This window comes from Apis cerana, linkage group LG2 (genome assembly GCF_029169275.1).
Source record: "Apis cerana isolate GH-2021 linkage group LG2, AcerK_1.0, whole genome shotgun sequence".
Taxonomy (NCBI): Eukaryota; Metazoa; Arthropoda; class Insecta; order Hymenoptera; family Apidae; genus Apis; species Apis cerana.
Genome location: NC_083853.1, coordinates 10694669 through 10718103, shown reverse-complemented (window position 1 = coordinate 10718103; position 23435 = coordinate 10694669). Strand labels below are relative to the sequence as shown.

The 23435-nt window shown below is 47.2% G+C and overlaps 1 long non-coding RNA gene across 3 annotated transcripts in view; it reads left to right on the top strand.

Moving 5' to 3' along the window:
- The window catches only part of LOC107996850 (uncharacterized), a 125885-nt gene that overhangs the window by 54945 nt on the left and 47505 nt on the right, over positions 1 to 23435 (top strand). For 2 of the 3 annotated variants that reach the window (XR_009828914.1, XR_009828912.1), the window contains one exon: positions 8680 to 16362. This is a non-coding gene — a long non-coding RNA (uncharacterized LOC107996850). Of the gene's footprint in view, positions 1 to 8679; positions 16363 to 23435 lie in introns of those variants that run through there. The other variant, XR_009828913.1, reaches the window with a different exon arrangement.

Genomic DNA, 23435 nt, shown 5'->3' with positions numbered 1-23435 from the left:
AATCGAATTTCGTGAAAAATCATCGTTGCGCCACTCTCCCTTTCAAAACGATCTTGGCTCGATTTCGCGGCGTTACCGTATTATTTCGCCGGTGCTTTAATGCCTCCTGCATCCGTACAATGCAAGTTGGTTACGCAACCGGCCATAAGATAAGAAATCCCGTAGGGCAGTAAAACTCGTAACGTTCCTGATCGCTTTTAGTTTTCCGTTCTTTGGGTTTGCTCGTTTACTACACGCTCGCAAGCACGCTTGATCTCTCTTTCTCTCTCTCTCTCTCTCTCTCTCTTTCTCTCTCAAGGCTCTCGTCGAGAGAGCGTGCCAAAGAGGAGGAAAGGAGGAAAGTCGAAAAAGTGAAAAAGAGAAGGAAAAGACTATCTAACCTCACGATATATATGTATATACACGTATATAGACAAAGACGCGAGAACAATGAAGGAAAGAGATAGATGGAGGGAGGAGTGGGAGAGAGAGAGAGAGAAGGCGTGTTCTTCGGTCCTATCAGATCACACCGAGTTTGCCTCTCGTAGACGGATAATAGATAGTAGTAGCCGGCGGGAAAAAAGATGGAGCGGAACGAAAAATTTCGACCATTTTTAAGGGTTCTTGATAAAGAAAGTAAGGAAAAGAATTCGTGGGAGGGAGGGGGGAAAAGAGGACAAGGGGGAGAAGAAGTTTTGAAAAACTTTGTCGCGCAAAAAAAAAAAAAAAAGCGAAACGAAGAACGAATCTTTTGAAGCAGAAACACAAGTAGCACGATGTAGGGTGAAAGGGATCGAATTTTATTTATTCTCGAAGACAAAGAAGAAAGAAAGGGAAGAAGGGAGATTCAATTTTATATCCGTGAATGAGTTTCCTTAGATACTTGTTGTTTGATGAAATAATCCAAAGCTTTTTCCTTCTTCTTTTTCCATTAATATTTCCTTGGATAATTTTTTTCCGACTTTTGAAAAACTTTTGAAAAAAAAAGACTCCGTCGCGAAAGGAGGGCGAGGAACGATCGCATGCGAGGAAGAAGGGTCAAGTTATTTTTCTCGAAACGAAGGAGAAAAGAAAAGGGAGGGAGGAGGAAGGAGATTGGATGGATCTGGACGGCGTGTCGCGTGCAATTGTTACCGAACGGAGGCAGCGTGGCTGCCCTCAACAGAATCGGATCCAATGAAGTCAATACGGACAATAGCCCGATAAGTAGATAATAATGCATAATATAATAAGAGAGCACCGACTGGTTGGTAGCGTACGCGAGCCGTTGTGTTGGTAGCACGCGCCACATTGAGCCGGCAATTCAAGTTGCTTGAGAGCGGTCTTTAACGACTCCTTTCTACGCGGCTAAGACTCCGCCTGGCGCACAATGCCGTTTCTTAAATTTTATCGTTACTCTCGTTGACCGACCGGTGCCAGTGGATTTATGTAACGCGCGGCCTTAACTACGTTTGATAAGCCTAATCGACTCTCGAGCTCTGAACCCATTTTCTTTTCTTCCTAATTTTCTTTTCTTTTTTTTTTTTTTTTGTTTTCTTTTTTTTATTCCTCGTAGCTTTTGTTTGATCTTCATCGAAAATTTTGAACTCGATATCTGAATGATACAAAAATAGTAGTGGAAATTTTTCTTTTCTTCCTAATTTTTCTCTTTTTTTGGTCTCCATCCAAAAATTTTCAACTCGAATTCTTTTTGATAAATTTTTCTTTTCTTTTTTTATTTCTTCGTTTTCATCCGAAAACTTTGAACATACGTTTCTGAACACGGAAATTCTTTCAGGTATTTCCTTACCATAGAAATTTTGCAAAAATATTGCAAAAATTCGGACTGTATCACAGTATAAAAATACACAAGTGTCCACGAAGGCGTAAACAGTTATTTTTTAAGCCTCGAGGAGATGAATTTTGGTTAATCGAGGAAGCTTTGACGTGCAGAGTGCGTTAACGGGTAGTTTAATTGGATCATAATCGCGTCTCGTTTGATCACCGAAGTTAAGCTGCGTTCGACACGGCTTTAGCGCTTACGTCGTGTTCTAAGCTAGTGTCGGATAATTCGTAAGCTTGCTGCCACGGTATCGAGTGTGTCGAGTTTCATCCGGCATCATAGACACTATCTGAACTACCTGAAAATAATTGCATAGAAATAATGAATTCTATTCGTATAGAAGGGATACAGAAAAATTTATATACGTTCTCGAAAGAATTGTGCCGAAATGGAACGAGGCTCGAGATAGATACAAATTCGATAGAAAACGAGGAGTTTCGTTATCGATAGATACGTTCCAGCTAGTCTATCCTCGTAGACCAGTTCAGTCGCCTCTAACAACCCATAACTCGTCACCCTCGTGTTCTCCTATGTACCGACTTTATTTACATTGCTCCCAGTACATCCATACCCTGTATCTCGTGTATTTTCCCTTCCCTGCTTGTTCTTCCTCCCACTACACTCGCCTTCCTTTTCCTCCTCCTTCGCCTTCTTCCTTCGTGTCGCATTATACCGATCGTGTTTCCTTTAAAATCGTACAACCCGTTATCCACTCGAATAAACCTTATTTCAATAAAAATAAATAAATCTTGCATATTCTCCTATTGAAATTCAACTATAATTTGAATCAATTTTCATCTCGCTGCATCTACCCTTACGTTAATACGTATAATTACGTTAGAGTATTTCAAGTATATACCAATTTCTATCGACCTCCTCTCCAGAAACGCGGCAGCAAGGAAGAATGTCGTAAAGAGAGCAACAAAAAGATAATAAAAATTACAAACTAAAGAGAAAATAGCCGGTGGTCAATTTTTGGATAAGGGATGAAGTATGGAAGAGAGGAAGTGGAAGGAAACCTGTGATAAAAAAGAAAGGAGAAAAGAAACGAAACGCAGAGAGAAAGAGAAATAAAGTTGGACAGATAGAGGGGGAAATGGAGAAAACGAATAGACTCGGAGGACGGTGGTTGTTCGAAACTAGGCGAGAGGGAAGGAAGGAGATGCAGAGATTACCATATAATGGTGGCCCGAGGGCGCATAAGCTGCGCCACGACGTAATTCCTTCGTCCCTTTTCAACGAACGGTGGCAACCGTTGCATGTATACACGCGTACGTTATACAAGAGGATCGTCCCATCCTCGTCCCTCGAGCACGACCCGTCTCCCCGATTCCCTTACCCTCCCGTCGTTCCCCGGAGAACTTGTTGCGAGCCCCGTTGTCAAGTCAGTCAAACGTAATCCACCTACTTACTCCCCTCCCCCTCCAAGAGATAATTTTCCTACTACGCCGCGCAGGCCACGAATCGAAAACTACGCGTGATCGAGATATAATCGAGCAAGCGAATTCTCCTCGAAAATTTGGAGGAAGCGAATGGCGACGACTCGACGACGATGCGGAAGCTCGCAGAGGTGAAGCTCGCAGGTACGTGGATCCGAATTCCAAGAAGGAGATGATGGAATCGAAAAGGCAGAGGGGAGGACGAGTATTACGTACGCGCCGATCACCGATCGGAGGATCCCGATCGCGTGGGAGTGCAGGCCGGTGCGTCCCCTCCTTGGAGGAGCTTGAGTTACGTCTCACATTTTGACGTGTTGAGGCAGCACGTGACTCGTGTATTTACGAACGGTGGGCAGAGGCGGGCGGAGGCGTGCGAGGAGAGGAAGCCGCGCACACGCACGTGCACGCACATCGGTCGCGAAACGGCGAGGATGCGGCGGTGGCCGGTGCGCGCCACGCATACGAGGAGGCAATGAACTTCACCTCTGTTCGCGTACGACGACGAGCAACGACGACGACGACAACGGCAACGAGGACGATGCGGCTTTTACGTGTGTATAATGGGCCATGTTTATGCCCCTCGGAGCGGTATATACTCCGGTGCACGTGAATATATATATATATATGTATACGCGCCGCGTATCCTGAACGTCGTATACGCGCACTTTTCAACGTTTAACCTGCCCACGAACTTGCTATCGACCTGCTATCGAAACAGATCGTTGGTTGCGTCTCTCGCGAAATCCTTTAAGAATTTCTCCAAGTCTCGCTGTAATTTATCTTTCGCTCTTTGACTACGGATCGGCGCCGATTTCGTCGAAATCCTCGAAACGAGGATCTTACGAGAGGAAGTTGATCGATTGATTAACCGTCCCTAAAGTGGGAAAGAAGAAGAAAGCGGCGAACGAACGGTTAACTCGGTGACGAACTCGGTCGTGAATTGAAACATTGAGCGGACGGAAAAGCGGGGGGCGATCGATCGATAAGAAAAAACAATCGATCAGCTCGTAACTCGTCATCCACCGCGGAACGGTCAGTGGAGCGAGCGTGTTGCCTGCCGCGCACGGTCACACTGTACCGTGCAATTTTCTTAAGTCCGGCCACTTATTCTCATTTACGTTCACGTTTACATCATCGAGGCAGTAAAGTGTTACTGCTAGCGCACAGGTGCGCCCTGCTTTTTCTTTTTATCCTCTCCATTGGTTGGTCGGTTGGTTGGTTGGTTGGTCGGCCGACCGGTCGGTCGATCGGTCGGTCGGTCGGTCGGTGGTTGCTCGCCTCGGTTGCTTCGGCCTTTTTGTTCGTGGTCTACGGGCACCTAACGAGTCAGGGGCCTGTCATTATCCGCTCTTGCTACCTCCCTGGCCCCTAGCTCCTGCTCTCTATCTCTACGCGAGCAGATTATCCTGGAAACTTATTGCGGTAAACTCGGACAATAACGATGGAATCGAATGCGTTTGCTCCATCAGGCCGCTGCTCTCTTTCTTTCTCTCTCTCTCTCTCGATCTTTTTCGTACCTCGATTCTTCCCGTGCCAATTGCCTCCCCGCGAGGCTCGATTTGTCGCGTGGATCCTCGCTTCTTCCCTCGCTTTCCCGTGCTTACCGGGAAACGTTTGAAGAAGGAAGGTAGCAACACGAGAAAGTTCTCCTTCCCGGTCTCGATTTCTTCATCCAGCTTCTGATCGATCTTGGAAACGGTTTCTTCTTCCCCTTTTCTACTCGAGGCAAAATACGAGTCAATTACTGTTCTTGGATCATCGAATTATAGGATCATCTAAAATTTACGATATTCTCTTTTTTTCCTTTTTTCGGTAATAAAATTTCACGTGTCTTTTGAATCGACTCGAGAAATCCAATCAACATCCGCCGTCTGATCATCGACACACGCGTCTATTACGTCTATTACGAGTTTATTACGAAAAAGATCGATAAGATATACAGAACGATCGAAGCAAGATTACAAGGACGTTTAATGATAAAATTTAATCACCGCTCGTCATCGAGCAAGTTTCACGCCTCGTCGTGCGACCGAACCTTGCTCAACATCAAACCTACATCGAATAAAAGTACAACGTCATCGTACCACTTTTTTTCGCCTCCCTCTTTTTAACGCTTTTATTTTATTTTTATTTTTCCTCTCTTTTTTCGATCACGGCCGATCGGCTACGCGGAAATAATTACGGTTCGATAAAGCGCGCCGATAAAAATGCACGGTAATAGCCCTAGCTCTCATCTCTAACGGGAACTAGTTTACCAAGAGGTGTATCTTCCTCGTACCGCGTTATTAATCGGCGCAACTCTGCTACGCGCCAACTCGCCCCTCCCTCCCTCGTGGAAAAAAGGAAAGACGAACGGTTCCTATTTCGCTGAACGGTGCAAGAGAATCGTCGTCCACGGCCGCCTGTCCTTTTTAACGATCTATTAACGTTCGACCCTCGATCGTGGCTTATTTCACAGAAAATTACACGCGACCGCCGCGCTTCCGCGTGCGCGCTCTTACGCAACGCCGCAGTAAATCCGAGTAAATTGCGTCGGGGGTATCGAGCTCTCGTTTGGTCTGAAAAGTAGAAAGAAAGAGGGGGAAGGAAGGAAAAAGTTAGTACCGATTACTAATCGCTGCTCGGATGTGCACGCACGCGTTCGACCTGTGGCTAATTGTAAATATCATTATCGAGCTCCCTCCTCAGCCGGTGGTTATCTAAGGTGGAAACGATCATCGTTGAAGAAAGAAACGGTGAATGGGCTCGTAATTTCGAAAAGTCAGCCACGGACCCCGCCGTTGGATCAAGGCGACGTTTAACTCGTGGGGGGAACTCGTCGTGCGTCGAGTACGCGTCTCGAGGTCTCTCTCTCTGCTTTCTCGTCGTCCAATTATCGCGGCCAAACGTCTATCGACCAACTTCTCGCGACCAATAGTAAATAATAGTAAATAATGGGAAGGTTGGTGGCTGGACATCCGATGGAATCACGTTAGGATTAGACGCGTTATCTCTCGCTGTCAATCTTCGACAATGGCCACTCCATCCGTCAAGGATGTGTGTTTATTGTGTGTTTCTGCTTCTGGGATAAAGAGCGATGGTTTAAATGGACGCGTTTTAAGATGGAGATCCGGGACAGTGTTTAAGTGGAAATTCGAAAGTCTTCGTGAGTTGGGGGGAAATGTGAGCATTTGGAATTAGTTTGGGGAGAGTGACGTAACGATTGGTAACGATTATCGAGTAACGTTGCAAGATAGAATTCGTTTTATATAAATATCGACGAGGAAGTAGCAATTGGCGTAATTGGTAGGTTTATACGGTAGAAATCCATCAATCATTCTTGCCATTTTTAAATTTTCCTTCAAATAATTCAGATAAATTAACCCGATCATACTCGTGTAACTCTTTCTTATTTATTATTCCTAATGACTGGTTATATTATATATGTATTCGTTCGTTTTCTTTGAATCATTTAGTTCCAATTTAACGAAAATTCGCCCCAAATAAAACGTTTACGCGTTTAAATGTGTGACAAAAATGCGTGTAAAGGGAAGCACGAAGCTGTTCAAAGTGTAACAATTACAAATTTTCATCCAATCTTGATCTGTTCGGCAAAGTTTGAATCTTTATCTTGGACTCTCGGGCGAAGAGGATCGGAAGGTCCGCTATTTTTACGGCGAAAACAACATCGAGTCATCGAACCCCGACGTACGAAGCAGCCTTGAGACTTTCGTCACCGGGGGGCACGGCCTCTTAATACCTGACGTAACCGCACGAACCGCATCAGAAGGGGGGCGAGGAGGAGTGGCGTGGGTGCACGGTCTGTGCGCATACACGTGCACGTACGCGTATTCGAGCGATATTTATGGCGCGAGCGACACGCGGATGGAAACGAATGCCCAGCATTCTCGGATGTTTCCCCGATAATCGTCCATTCGTTGCGTCGAGTCCGCAACGCGCACGTGCGTTCTGCACTTGGATTATCCTCGATCTCGATCGTCGAAATTTTCTAAGGGAAACTTCGTCTCGATATTTAAAGATTCCACGATGGGTTGAAAGTAAACAGAAAATTTCCTTTTCGTCAAAGTTAATCCGAATCGATAAATGTATCACGATTACCTTGAAATTCTATTTTAAAAATCCAAATTCGAACCAAATTCCCAATCATCCAAAATGGCCTATATATATTACATTACGATATTTAAATCGTATTTAAATCAATCGTAGTCCATCGTTCATCCGATAATTTTCACAGAAGTATAAATTTTTCCTCGGTCAAAATTTCGTTTCCATGAAAAGTGAAACTAAGTTCAAACTGAATGCAATCGCAGAATCCCAAATCCCGTCGTCCAAGATCATTACATTATCGTTCAAGATCGTTCATCGAATAATGTTGATAGAAATTTTTCGATCAATCCAAATCTCTTTTCGAGGAAAGTAAGCCGGAATCGGGATCAAAATCGCGGTCCAAAATTGTCGAAAAGTGCATCGTCCTCCGAATCGTCCTCGAAGCGACACCGCACACCTCGCGAGGAGAGATCCGAATCGCGGTTTCGAACATCGTGGCGCGATGGGTCGGCCGATAGACGAGTGTGTGTGCGTGTAACCTCTGCGTTGGATCGCGCGTAACCCCTGCGTGAGGCGGAGGGAAGATGGAGAGGAACGAAGGACAGAAGAGCCGCGGTGTTCCCGCCCGGACGATACGAAGAGGGGGCAGAGGGGTCGCCTCCCCCTCCCCCTGCCCCCGTTCGGTGTTGGAGTCGGTGTCACGGTGTGGTGTTGGTGTCGACGAGCCGCGTGGGTAACCGGTTTGGCGGGTCCTGCAGTTGCAACGCACGCACGTGTACGTATCGGCGCGAGTCGTGCACGCACACACACCTGTAAAGCCAGCAGCGTGTGTCCAGCGGCGGAGAGGATCCACCGAACCCAACGTATTATACAGGCCGAGATACTGGTCTAAATATAGCGACGCATTTACATACCTAAAGACCAGGGCTGGATTAATGTGTAGGCGAAACGGACAGCTGTCCCCTTTCTCCGTCTCCTCGCCTTCACGTTCCCCCCTCAGGGGGTAGGGAGAGGGGGGCCGGATCGGGTTTTCGACAATCGAACCGGGGGAGGGGAGGACCATTTTCTTCCTGGCGACAGGTAATTCTGAATTTCGAAACACGGGTCACTCGATATGCTCGGAGAGGATTTTTAAATTTAGTTAGTTTAATTTTTAAGTTTAAACGTCGAAAGTGTAATTGTTCGGAAGACAGAGTTGTTTGGGAATTGTTTTCGGGGGAACAGATCGGGGGATAAGATGTAACAAGATTCGTGATCGTATTGGATTAAATTTGACGTTGTCGTTTCGTATTCGATTCTTTCGAATTCGAGGAAACAAAAATGTTTTCCTTTTTTTTTAATTCGTGATAACTATCGCCAAAGCTGAAATCGAACGATCCATCCGTGTTTCAGACGGATCCTGGTCGGACACGGGATGATCCGGGACGAACGAGAGATTTTCGAGAGAGATTAGAAGTTGGAGCGATGCTTCTGGAGTTCGGGACCGATCCCCCTCGGAACCGGCCCTGTCGATGTCGATACGCCACGCTTCATCCCCCGCGGATAATCGTTCTTGCACGGCCGGATAAAACCGGACGCACGGCTACCGAATCCATCGATCGGGCAATCTCCAACGATCGATCGCTGAAAAAAAAAGAAAATCGATATCGAGTCGATCTGTCGAAAGACCGAACGAATAATTCCCTTGCCAAACAATTTACAATCAACCTTCTCGATCGTCTTTTCTCCCTCGTATAAAATCAAATTCCCTCTCGCTCCCTCTCCCCCCCAAAACTATCCCACTTTTCCATTAACCTTCTCCTTAACACAAGTTGGTGTGACTCGTACGATTTTCCCCAGATCCAGTTCGTGCGCGACACAGAAGTCTGTGGAAGCGGGCTAAGGATTCACTTTCTCGGCCCTCGGAGTCGGGGGAAATAAATGATGAGCTTGACAGGTCCGCTCGTAACGGAGGAGGAGGAAGGAGGGACGAAAGAGGAGAAGGAAGGCGAGAAGGAAGGTGAGATCGGGACGAGGCGGGCTTCGAACGAGGAGAGCCAGATATCCTCCCCCTTCCCTCCGCCATCCCTCTTCCCATCTCGAAACAAATTATCAACGCATCAAATATAACTTAGCTCGGCTACCGTATTCTTAAGCCGTCCCTCCCCTCCTATCCCCGGCTTCTCCGAGGCCGTCTTTATTATTTCTTATTTACTCGTCTGGTTTTATTGGCGGGAACCAGAGCCCTCTTCTCGGCCCGCCACTTTTAATTGGCCGTTCGTACGTGCCACCGATGATTCGGTGCTTCAACGAGTTTACACGCGACTCGATCGTTAACGACATCCTTTCCGCTATCTCGTTCGAACGGATATCTACAACGAACAGTTCTCTTTCTCCTTCTCCCTCTCCGTCTTCTTCTTCTTCTTTTATCTTTTATCTTTCTTTTTTTCTCTCTCTCTCTATAGCAAGATCGATCGCAAGAATATTCTATTAGCCTCTGACCCTAAAAAAACTATTCAAGAAAGTCTTCCTAGAAGTCTCGTCTTCTGATGCACGTTGCTCGTTTAACCGATGGCCGCGATCGTTCCATCCTAGGTATACGATCCTAGGTATACCTTCCACCGCATCAGTATTCCAGTCCCATTTCTCGTTAACGAATGCTTATCCAGCAGCGATTTTATTTATAACGCGCGGCCGCCATCGAGGCGACCCTGATCTTTGAGCGACAATGAAAATTACCGCGTACAACTTGCGATTCCTTGCTTCGTTTTCCCGTGCAAACGTCCAACAGATTTATTCGACGCGCGTTGGACGCGGAAATTAGCCGGCAACTCTTCTCTCGATCCTCCACCCTTTAATAAACCTCGATCCCGTTTATCGACGACCGCTCCAGGCAAACAGATATGGAACGGATCGAGTCGTCCTCGTCCACGAATTCCCATTCGTGGCGCACAACAACGGCACCGTTATTTACACCTCTTCCAACTCCGAGCGGATCGACAGTCGACAAACGCGCTCCTCCTCGAGGATGACAATTAAATTTCCCTCGAGTCGGAAAAATTATTCATCGATCAAGATCTCGAAGATCTCTTGAACGTGTCTTTCTTCCCTCCCCTCCATCTGCCATCGAAGAGGCATCGTGGAAAGATCTTTCGACCGGAGTTGCACGACTCGAGACGGCGATTTCCGCGCCAATAAAAACCTCGCTCGCGCATAATTTAGCGCTCTGTAGGGTAATACAACCCCACCCAGAGCGGAACCACCGTGCTGCTGCATGCAACCCCGCGCCGAGAAACGCGGGCGAGGAGCAACGATAAACGTTAACTCTCTGGATACTGGAACGATGCCAGCCGTGCCTTCGTTCATAAATCCGCGCACGTCCCGCGCCACTACTCAGTCACCGAATGCAATCGTGATTTCGCCTCTCTGGAAAAAAAAGGCACAACTTCTCGCTCGGAGTTGAACTTGGAGTCATACTTGGTGTTCCAGGTGACGTGGAGAGGTTTTACACAAGTTTAGAGAAGAGATTAGGTGGTTGGAATCGGAGAAAGTTTCGGGCAAAGATTCGGCAGGGAAACGGAAGAGGGGTGGGTTTGGGTCTTTTTGGAGATATTTCGGGCGAGAGAAAGGAAGGAAGGGAGAACGGGTGCTGGGAGAATGATGGATTAGCAGGCGGATTTAGGGAGAAGATTGTAGGGGGGGAGGGACGAGGGAAAGTTTTGCTATTCGTCGTCGTGGCTGAGGAATGAGATTATATTTGGGGATTAGGGTTAACGTGGAGTTATTAACTTTGATATGTAGCTTATTTGTAGTGTGCGCTATTGTGAATTGCCAAGATCATTTGCAATCTGGAATACGACGGATATTGAATCGAAGGGTTAGGATCTTCGAGAATGATAGTAGCAGGTTGACAATTCTCTTTTTATTGTCATTCAAAGAACCGATTTTATTATGAAAATTCGTTGAGTCGTTCTATTTATGTATTATCCTACGAGAATAATCTAATCGACTTAATTAAGAAACACGAGGAACTCTTAGAAAAAGAAAAGCTGTGACATCGATCAGTCAAACGATTCTCAAAAATTCTCATCTCCATATTCCCACCAATCTCGAGAAAAAAAAAAAGAAATCGATCTTAGAAAGACAGCAACGTGCAGAACGCCGAGAAAAGAAAATCAAGATGAGAGGACTCTCCAAGGGATATTTGGCAAACGATGTCAAGAGCAAGAGACGCAGAGCGGTGCAAAAGGAAATTTTCCAGTGGAAATCTTGCTCCACTCTTGGCAGCCGACCTTTACGAGATTCTTGCAGCGCGCGAGGTTAATGGCGCAGGAAAGGCGCTATAGTCGCCGGCGTCTCCGGCCTCTTTCACGAAGTGGATTACAAGTTCGACGGACACGTTTGGTCGGAACGAAAGCGTGGGCCACGTTTGGCCAACGTCCAAACCCGTATCGCGACGGAGACCTCCTTATCTGAGAGACGAGAAGCGTTATCGTGGCTCGGTTCGAAAAGTTTGCTTTGCGACACGCCTTCCACGGAATCGTATTAGCTTGTCGGGCAAGGCCGAGGTGACGATCGTTTCCGATCCATATGTCGCGTTATTGCGGCCTGTTGTCTAACTGTGCATGGAATATTAAAAGTCCTGTCCCCTGCGTTAGAGCTGCCTTAGAGACGCACGAGACGCATCCTTCGTGGAAGGATTAAACAAGCGACGGCCATGAACGCTCGACGAACGAGATATTGCGTCTCCCGTCTCTGAACACGTTACACGTTCGTTGCTCGAGTGTCGGTCGAAACTCGACGAACAATTCGATCCGTGATAGAACGATTGTGATGAGATATTTTGAAACTAATGCGAGGATTTTTTTATCCAGAATTGTATTGGATAAGTTTGGGGAGCGAAAGATTCTTGGAATATTATTTCGATAGACGAATAAATTTATAAAGAATCTATCATCGAAAGTAATAGGAAGGGACAAGATTTGGAAAAGAGAATTTTTCGTATTATAATTTTACATTCTGACGTTGTAGCACATATTATGTATTGTGAACACGGCCAATATTAATTTTACGTTAAATTTAATTTGTGATAAAACATTTGCATATATCATTGAGATGATAAATTCGTTCGCTTTTTATTTTACCTCAAAACCATTCGAATCAAAATTTTCGAACGTAAATACAACGATAACGCCGAAAGTTTTGTATCGTAACAAGAGGATCTTTTCGCTCGACCACCACATGGAGTTCCGGTTCTTACGCAATCCGCGCGTGTAGTTTCGCATGCATAAGTCGCTGTGCTCGAACCAGCGCGTGAGAAGGGGGGGAAAGAGGGAAAGGAGGACGGAGGAAGGAAGGAAAGAAAGAAAGAATCGCATGCACGCACGCGTATCGACGCCAGAAAAGTTTTAATGACGACGGCCCTTCCCCATTATGCACGCGATAGTCGCGCTTTTTTCCCCCCCTCGCCCCCCCTTACCGATGCTCCTCAAATAGAGGGACGCGCAAGAAAAACGATCGAGCTTCTTCGTCGTCCCCGCTCGACAGAGATCTTCCCCCACGTTTCTATTCTCGGACGAAAAATCGAGGAAACAGGGCTACGTTTCTCGGGATCGCACTCGTGCATTTCGAAACGATTAGAACTCGAGAGAGAGTTTCGGCTCAATCATTGATATCTTGTTCTTTTTTTTTTTTTTTTTAATTCAGAAATCAAATTTTAATCAAATTTTCCTACCGATAATCGATCAATGCCACCGCAAAATACTCGCGGTCCATCGACTCTACCCCCTTCCCTTTCCTCCCCCGCAAAGCGAATCTCCGCAACCCCGCATCGTAAACAAAACAATCGAGCCTCGACCAAACCGCAATTCGATCGTTCCGCGTCATGGTCGGTGAATCGTGCGACAATATTTGTCCTGGCGCGAAATCCCTGTTCGGGGGAGAGAGGAGAGAGAAGCGTAATTTTAATCGCGGCCTCGTTTTATCATCCAACGAAGTCTAATGCCCAACAATGATCTAATTGGTCGATCGATTGGACAAACCGTTGCTAATCCGGCCGCGTAATCTCCTTTTCTTCCGCAAAAAAAAAACGCTTTGCGCCCCTCCCTACCTCCCTCCCTCCCTTTTGCTCGCTCTCGCGATAAAAATCGCGTCGCGTCGCGTGCGCGTTTTTTTTTTTTACGATTTCCACGTTCGCCAAGTTCGAAAAAACACGCTCGATTCGCGGGAGGGGTGGCCGCCCTCCAAATTCCCCGGAACTGTATTCCACGACGTAATTGTAGAATAGAAAGGAGGAAGGGAGAGGCGGAAAAAAAAAGAAGGCAAGGATTGCCGGCGGACGGGAAAAAAAAGGCAAAGAGAAGGGAAAAACGAGAGGGGCGAAGCGATATCGTCCTCGATCACGATACTCTAGCCAGACGTGCCATCTGATATCCGTCGATCGCGATAAACAGCGGGCGAACGAAACGAGATCGAATCTCGGATATCGCGCGATTTAATGGCAATTACCGGGCGGGCGTAGCCGACAAATTGGAACAAATACGGGCGGGCCGAGAGAAGGTGTGCGCGCGTGGAAGGTGGAAGGTGGGCCGTAATTATGGTGCACCGAGGGAGGGAAGGGAGAAGGGCCTTGAAATTTTTCGATACCCACCGGTGCCACCGGTAACTCTGGTTTCTGGATCCCACCCTCCCCTCCCCTCTCCCCCCCGGGAACGCGAGACTAGGTCAAGTGTACGCGACTCGACCGCACGAAGGACAAGTCGTACTTGTCCCGCGGCCGACCGCCGACTTACGACTTGCCGCGTTACGACGGCCACGAAAGTAAAAGCCGAGCGGGCGAACGGGCCACCGATCATCTCTCGCGACGCGCACCGCCGCCGCCTCCTTCGAGACACCTTTCTCGGGGCACACGGTCGGTCCCTCCCCTTGGTCGTGCGGGACAGGTTCTTGGCAAGGCTCGCGATCGCGATACCGGTCCTCGGATGGATGAAATATCGAGGTGAACTCGTTGAACGTCGATTCCGTCGGGTTTGATAAAGTTATGTAAATGGAGGAGAGATGGGGAAGCGCATTTCTGCATCGTACGAGAAGATTTTTTTGTCAGAATTGTACCGATCGATTTCTGGATAGAATCAAGATAGGTGTTGTTCCTTAATTGTGATTCCTTATCTCAGAGGGCAATATTTCGAGTACAATGCATTTTTAAAAATCGTTTGGATTGATCGATGGATCATTGTGGTTGGTAGATTGAAAATGGGATCGAGAATTTGAATAATTAGTTCACGCCATACGATGTATTTTATTATATATATACGATAATCTCACGTTGTTACGTCAGAATGAAAAGAAGTTTTATACGTGGTGTATATATACGTGTATAGTTGATGCTGAGTTATTCTCGATGACACTGCATAAAAGAAATCTTTTCTCGAAAGATTCCAAGTAGCACTTGAGACGTAGGCAAGTGGACAATGGACTGGAATATGGTGAATACAAGGAAGAAGTTTGTCGCATTTACGTATGTTCTCTACGTCCAACGGAATCAATTATTCAGCGTGCGTAAACCGTCTCCCACGAAGGTTTCAATTACACGACGATTCGTAACGATATTACACTTAACGTTGGCGACCAGAACAAATGCCAGACTGATCTTTTACGAGGACAAGGAGAGCGACGCAACGACGATCGAACGGCATCGTGACTCGATTCGATCGCGTTTAACAGGTCTAATGAACACTTAGCGTTTAACATAAAACAACAAACGACTCGTGCCTAGATTAGACAAGCAACCTATACGGCAAATTGCGTTCCCTTCTGTCTCCCTCCTTCTGCACTTCTGATCTTTTGTTTACACGGTCTAATGCGATCGGAATGCGAAACTTTTCCATATCCGTTGCCAAAAGTTTTTTACTGCACGATTTATTTTTTTTTACCATCGCGGTTTTTTAAATCTCTCCAGACTCGAGGATCGATTATATATTGTAAAATTCGTCCGATTCGATATTTTTCGGAAACGAATTGACAAAAAATATTAATAATAGAATGTATATATATGGAACGAAAAATTTATTAAATATAAAACAAATTTTAGCTGGAAGATAGACGAATATTAAATAATCTAATTAGAATTTAATAAAGTGCAATTATTCGAGTAGAATTAATATCTATTCCGAAGAAACCGGACGATTTATCTCTCGATGAAGTTGATTAATTCGTCTTCTGCGTGATTTCTGATCTTTCGACTCGCGATTTCGAAGAGGGAGGGGGGAAAAAAATTGAGAGATTTCAAATTCAGATCAATGTTCAGCATCGAACCGGAGTTCTTCTATTCAGAATGGAACACGTCGAGGTATCGAAACCTCGGAGGCAGTTAATTAAGATTAGCTCAATTATACGCGTTTAACCCACTTTCGCCTTGGTTGCGCAAAATCGTTCAACGATCTGAAACACTGCGACAGATGCTAATAACGATTTCCACCGGTTTTATAATAAGAGCAGCCTGCAAAAACCGACGACCGGCTTCGCCGCACACGAACGCTCTCGCGTACTCTGCCTAATGAGCCGCAATTAATCTCACAATTCGAACGTATGTATTTATTAAACAACCTCGGTGACGATCTCGACGAGGAATCATTCGTGGCTACGATGACTCATCATCGTGACTTTTATTCCTTTAACGATCCATCTTATTAACAATCCGTTTCCAACCCTTTATGTATCTCCGAGCAATATTTATTTAACCATCGTAGGGATTATTTTAATTTCTTCTGTGCCCATTGAAACGGAATTATTTCATTTATTGAAATGGAACGGAACGTTTGTTTGTCTATATCTACGCAAAAGGAGGAGTAGCCAAGGATAGAAATATCATTCAAAAGAAATAATTTGAACAAGTGGTAAACAAATGGAAGAATTAATATATCTTTTCAGATATGTCGTTCCAATAATTATAATCAATCCCCGCAACATTTGATTCAACGCGAAACTTGACGTTTAATATCGAGCCACTCGTGGCTGAATTCGCATCGCAATTTTCAAATGCTGCCACTCGTTGACTGGAGAAAAAAAAAAAGAAGAAGATGGCCACGAAAGAGTTAAGAAGGAAAGGGACGGTCACGAATCAGCGTGAGAACGTGTTCATTGGAAATGGGGAAGATTACGAAGTGCGGTTCGAGGGCTCGTTGAAATCCCTTCCGAGATCGATGAGAGAGAGAGAGCAGCGCCGCTTAAAAATAGTCGTTCGAACGCGATAGTCGTTTAAACGAAACAGCAGAGAAGACTGAAATGAGCCAAGATAACGGTGCATCGGAGACAGTATCTGGTTCAAGGGCTGTGTGCACTGCGCGCTTTTAAGAAAGTCTTCGACCTCGCGAGAGAGATCGACGAACGTAGATCGTAGAAAGTTCAACGATTCGATCGATCTTTCGCGTTGATCGAGATTTTAATTTTTCACTATCATTTGATTAATATTTATTTTCGTCCGAGGAGAGACTAAGAATATTCAAAAATCGATGACGTCTCGAGAATTATCGTCGAGTCGGTAGGATCGAATGCATACGAACGATACGATTGAACGGATAGAAGCTTGAAATAGAAAAATTAAATAAAATCGAATCACGTAACGAAACAAAGCAAAATCGGGATCATTGGTTGGAGCGCGATTTTTCTGGAAAAAAGAAGAAAGGAAGGGGGGGAAAAAAGAATAAGAAGGAAAGGATCACGTGACTGGTGAAACAAAAACGAAGGCGCATAACCTCGCGACACGAGCACCTCGATGGCACGAGTCCGGCGATCTCGGGTTGGGAGAGGGTGGGAGGACATTGGAGAGGGCACACACGACGTGCAAGCAGCGAAGGAGGAGGAAGGAGGGGCGGCAAGCCCCGACCATACGTTTGAGTTGGTTGACCCGGCTCGGCCACGTTCCTACCTTCACCTCAACTTCGTCCTAAGGAATAGCCTTCACGCTTGCGATTTCATTCCACGCGACCGCGCTGCTTTTATTCCTCGAATTGACCCCGCTCGGCCTCCGCTCGTCCCGATTAATTGATAGATGGAAAATAGGAAGGGGAAGGGAAATAGGATCGATCTGTTCAAAGCGATCGTGAAAATTTATTTATTTGTTCATCTTTATTATCCATCCATTCGATCCACAACCGCTATATATATATATCAAAGCATTGAGTTTTAATAATCGCTTCGCGCTAATAAAATCTACAATAGGATCGATCTTTCGTAACGAGAGAACTTTGTACAATGCTGTAAAGCTTTAAACGTTTGAGCGGAGAAATTATCGAAGCGTGGAAAAGATCATTGGTAGAGCTACGCCGAATGACGTAATGCCGAAAGAGTTGAGGAAGCATCGAAGAGAGGGTTGTGGCCATCTTGGATTGGCCCTCCACCCGACGCATAATTCAACGGGACATTTTCCGGTTTCGAGGATCCCGGAGGAAGCGTGTCTTTCGTGCAGTTGTTGGAGAGGCACCGAACGGAACCGAAGATCCGAGTAAAGCCGGTATTACGGAGAGGTAGCGGATCGAAATAGTGCGGGAAAGAGTGGAGGGGGTGGGCCGTTTGCGAGTGACGGAGAAGGAGGGAGAGATTAACGAGGGGAGGGGGGAGGGGGGGAAGAAGAAAGCAAAGGACAAGAAGGGGGAGAGGGAGGCGGGAGAGGGAAGCTCGAGGATTGTGTGCCTCTGGCGCGATGTTCAGCTCGTGGAGGATTACTACCTCTCGAACCGGCGAGAGGAGGAGAAAAGAGCGGTGGAGGAAGGAAGAGGGGAAGAGGGTAAAGGGAGGGGCAGACATCACGTCGTCAATCATGGTCCAGTTGCTCCTATGTACTACATATTCCCGGCGAGAGGAGGACGGAGAGGGCACGGAGGTGGGAGGGCATGTACATGCTACTGCATTGTGGCGCACAATGTTCAATCATCTCTCCGTCGATTCCTTCGGCTTTAATTGAAGAAAGGGTCCCTCGAAACCGCGCGGGGAGGAATCTCGCCCGTGAGAAGAAGAAGGAGCGCGAGAGGAAGAGTGTGGGGCCGGTGGTAAAGGGGGACAAGGAGGGAGAGGAGGAAGGAAAGAGAGAGGAGAGAGAGAAACGGAACGGAAGAGGGGAAAAAAAGAAAGCACCGCGGGGGTGTCGTTGACCCCACGACGACGACGACGACGACGACGACGACGACGACGACGAGGACGAGGACGACGGCGATATTGTGTATCACTCGAGTGTTTAAGTCGAGGCGAACTCGAAGGACCCGGGCCTCGAAGGAACAAGGACCTCCTCAGCCACACTCAGCCGAGTCCTTGGGGCCATGGATCATTAACCAGGGCGAACCGCGAAATACGAGATCGCGCCGAAAATCACGGACCTTTTGAATCGTGTGCACGCTCCATCGCCCTATCGTTCCTATCCCTCGTGCCCATCCCTCCCCCCTCCCTCATTTTTATTTCTCTCGGTCGGGAAAGAAAGGTTCGAGTGGCGGTGTCGGAACGAAAGTGCGCGGAACCGAAGGGAAATAAAGAAGAAAGGAGAGAGAGAGGGAGGGGAAACGCGAAATTTCACCAATTTGTTGCGAAAAACGCACTATCGATTCCCCGTGCTCGACCTTTCTTTTTCGAAGTAGGAAATAGGAAGGGGGTAGGAGGGAATTCCTCGAGTGTTCTCTCTGCCTGGAACGACAATGAATTCTCTCCTTCTCTCTTTCTCTCTTTCGTTTCCTCTTTTTCTGCCTCAATTACGATCCCGCAATAAGGAGAAAAAAATATCACCTAACGACCGCGACATTGCTCGTAACAATTAACCCTCTAGAAACCTACGAAGCTGTTGAAGAGATCGGGGACACTTCCTTCTTTTTCCTTTCCTTTTTTTCTTCCCCCTCTCTTCCTTAGATATTGCGTCGTTCCGTTCTTTCTACCTCGATTGCCCCTCGATACTCCCCTTTCTCTATCGTAATGAACCGAGGAAAATTGATCTCGTCATGCTTGTTACTGTTAGACTTGCTTCATTCGCAATGGCGAATTCAATCGTATCTGCATTCCCAATCGTTCGTTCCAAACGGATATATCCACTTTGCCTATACATGATATCTATATAAAAAATCAAACGATTCCTTTCCACTCGAGACATAACCGTGTAACCGCAACGAAATCCCCTACGAAATCCGACGTTCCAAAACGGGTAAGCCACGCGTTTCCTCGCGTTTCCTATTCCCCCGCCCTGAATTCCCTCGCTCGCAGGGAAACGCGAGAAAAGGGAGGAGGAGGAGGAGGATTTCTCCCTGGAAACAAGAGAATCGACGACCAAAAGCAAACTCGGCGTCCATGTTCCACCACCTTGAGACGAGGCGACTTCCGTGCCTTCGGGTTGCGCGAAATGGGATCCATTTCGCGATTTCCTGCGAACACGATCCGCGGAGTAGAAAGCTGGAGGCTGGAGGAAGGAGGAGGATCGAGCGTAGGGAATACAATGGCGCGGATCGTGGCTGCCGCTTATGCCCTTCGGTTATGGCGAACGCACGGTAAGTGGAGGATACGGTGAGTACAGGTATACGCCCTGAGCCGCTTAGGTTACAAAACAGAGGCGGTAATTAGCTCGGTGGCGCCGGCTCATCCCACTTCGCCTCTCCGTTGCGTTTCTTTGTAACGCTTGTGTGCGATGAAACGGAGAGAAGAAACGTGCGCGTATGGGGGGATCACTGTTGGTTGCACGCGGGATACGTTGATGGACAGGGATGGAGGAAAAGAGGATATTCGTATGTACGTAATTCGAGCATCTTTTCATCTCGAATTCGATTCGTATGTGCAAGAAATTAGATCCTCTTTTCTCTTTTTTTTAATATCCCGTAAATTTTATCGTTGTATTCTTCAAAAGAAATCTGAATCTTCTCTGGTACAATGTCTCTCCTTCGATACGCAAATTGAAAAATTAACGGCGATAAATTGTAATTAATCGCGGCAAATAAGAAATTCAAGTGCTTATCGAACGTTCATAATTTTAGCGTAAAATTAAATGGAACCCTCTGGAATATTCGCTTCCCTTTCCCGCGTTTCTTTCCTTTCCTTTAGCGATCGTAAACGATGTTTATACAAACGTCCATGTTTCTTTCTGTATATCTTTCCTCGCACCTCCTCCTTTTTCTCCGTCTGTTTCTTCTCTCCGCTGTTTACCCTGGAAGTCATACACCGAGCGCGGAATACGCTCGGCCATATTCCACGGGAGGGAGCCGTTCTCAACCGCCAAAACCACCTTTTAACATCCACCAGTGACCATAATAGCGAACCACTCCTCGAACGCACTCCTAGGAACGCATCATTGGACTTTCCAAAAGCATCCACCCTCTTCAATCCTCCTCCCACATCCTCGTATCCATTCTTCCACTCTTCTCGACTGGATCACCTCCGTTTACTTTCCATTCCCCTACAGAAAATTTCTATAAAAGTTTCTTCCTCTCGTCTCGAGGAGAGAGAGCAACGTGTAACGAACAAAGAACACGAATCCACATCGCGCGAACATTCGAAAAGGAAGCATTCGAAACGGTCACTTTGCATCCCGAGACTTGGACGTCTGAAAACGCTCGCGCTCGAGTATCTTATTAGAGAGTTTGGATGGAAATTCGCGCGACACGTACTTTATTTCTCGAAACTGTCCAAGTCCCGAACCTCTGGCTGCAATGGCAGCCAAAGTGGATTGCATCGAGGATTATCCCCGTGCATCGTTGACCCTCGGTTTACCTCGGTGCATCGTGAAATCCTGTTTCCATCGGGCCACTGCATTAGGATAATGAACCTCGTAAAGCCATCGAGAAGTTCCAACTTGATGATGCCGAATCGTTGGGCCGCGGTACGAATCGGCGACGCGGTTTCGAGGCAAGGATTCGATCCGTGCGCATTATCGTACGATATTAAGAGTGGCTCGATCGCGATGGTACTTAAGAGAATGCTCGAGTGGAAAATTTTTGGATCGGATACGATGTTTTAAAGTTCCTTCGTGATAATGCAAAGTGGAATGCTATCTTTTACCCGGAGTCGAATTGCATCGCATAATATTTTCGATCGACGATAAAAATTTGTCCTTGTAATTACTCGAGAGCTAGAGGTCGTACAAAAGTACAAGAGTGATCGTAAATGCCTCTCGTTCAAATACACCCCGATCGATCCAATTTTAAATACACCTTCTTTCGATGGCAAAATCCGCTTACTTCGTCCCACTATTGCACTCTTACCCTTACCCTTACCGCGAAGAATCGAAACATTAAGAAACGTTTGCAAAGGGATATAAGGGATCGCCATTAGCCCGTTTACCGAATCGAAGAAGCGGATCGATCACGAAAACCCATCACGTCGTATCCTATGTCACGTAATTGTCCGCTTCCTCAACCGTGCATCGTAACTCGATAACTCTGCTCCGAATACTAAAGCGAGTTAACTCGTTAATAAATCAAACGAAACATCCCGAGTTCGACAGTTGGTGCGCACGGTTCCCACCGCGGAAAATAAGGAAAAACTTCCCCTTCGATGCCTCCCCTTGTTCGACTCGGGATGTTGTCGTCTCGAACAACGCGGCGCGCATATTTCGTTCCGTTTCTTTCCGACCGACCCGCTTTAAAAACATTCACTCGATCCAATCCCTTGTGCGCGGATTCCACTTCGCGCCCTTCGCTCGCTGCGAAGGGAAGAGCTCCTCGAAAGGAAAGACAATCGAGGAGCGTACGCGCGACGCGTACGCGTGACGCGAGGTTCGAAGCTCGTCGCGATCGGCGAGGTACCGTTACGCGAGTCGTCACGCGCCTCTCGATACGTCACGCCGCCGCGACGAAACCCAGCCGATCATAATGATTCCTCCGGTCGAGGAAAGCTAATCGAGCGGGCAGGGGAATGGATCGATGCAGGAGCGTTGTCGGCCGCGAGGGGAGACGCGAAAAACGTTGATGCGAGGCGAAGTTGTCGCGGCAGGAGTCGCGAAGAAGGAAGAAGATTTTTGCGAAAGAAAGAGAGGGGGGTCCGCGTGTACGTGACTCGTTGGAGAGTGTCGTCGTCGTCGTGGAGGATGACGAAAGTGATTGATACCCGGGTCGAGAAACGTCTCGACTTCCTTTCGAGAGAGAAATCTGGAAACGCTTAATATCAACTGTATTACGTGAGACACGGAGGGAATAAACGATGAAACTGCACATTTTGCGCAAGAGTCATCGCGGATATAACGATAAACGACGAGCTCGCGAAAGAGATGATCGATCTATCTTTCGTTTCAACGAAACAATCGAAAGCAACTTCTATATATATATATATGTATACGAATTATCGAAACCACCTTTCTTCCCCCCTCCTCTTAGTCGTTCCGTCATTCCGACGGATCTCTCGATGATCGAACATTCTCGATGGACAGTTACCTTCGCTACCAAGCGTCGTCGCGTTTCGAGATAAAGCCCGCGAGCAGATCGAGCCGTGATAGCGGCCGCTGCACAACCTCGCAGCGAATGATCCCGTGATGCGAGCGCGCGATCTCTGGATAGACAGAGAGGGAGGGGAGGGAGAGGGGGGAGGAGTGAGACGGAAGGAGAGATAAAGAGACGGCGAGGAGGCACGCTTTGCGCGGAGAATGGGGAGGAAAGGGAGGGAGAGGGATCGGGGAAGCCGAACGAAAGGCGGAGGAAGAGGGAGAGGCGAGAAAAAAGGAGAAAGAGCATCTACGGTCGGCGTCACGCTGTCGGGTACACCGGTTTCTCTCTCCCCCCTCTGCGGGCAGCGCTCTCCACGGGCAGCGCAGCACGCACGCACGCGCATACACACGTGTGTGCACGTACACGCCGAGAGAAAACTTCGTGCGTACACGCGCAATATCGCGAAACGCCGCACAGCCACTACCGCGGACTGCGTGTCGGATAATTGTACGTAATTGCCGGCTAAGATAATTAGCGATCAACAATAAACCTCTCTGCCTCTCGCTCCCCCCTCCCCCATCTCGCTTCCTCCGCCTCTTGAACCCGGCAACCGAAGCCGTGCTTCCAGTTGCACGTGTGCACAGGACGGCCGGAATCGGCCTCTTCGTGGCACCTACGCGTTAAACGCTTCTCTCTTCCCTTTCCCCCACTCCCCGTGTCCACCGCCTCTCCCCTCCTCCCTCCCCCTCGTCCTCCTTCGATTCGAGCCTACCTGCCCGTCCGTTTATC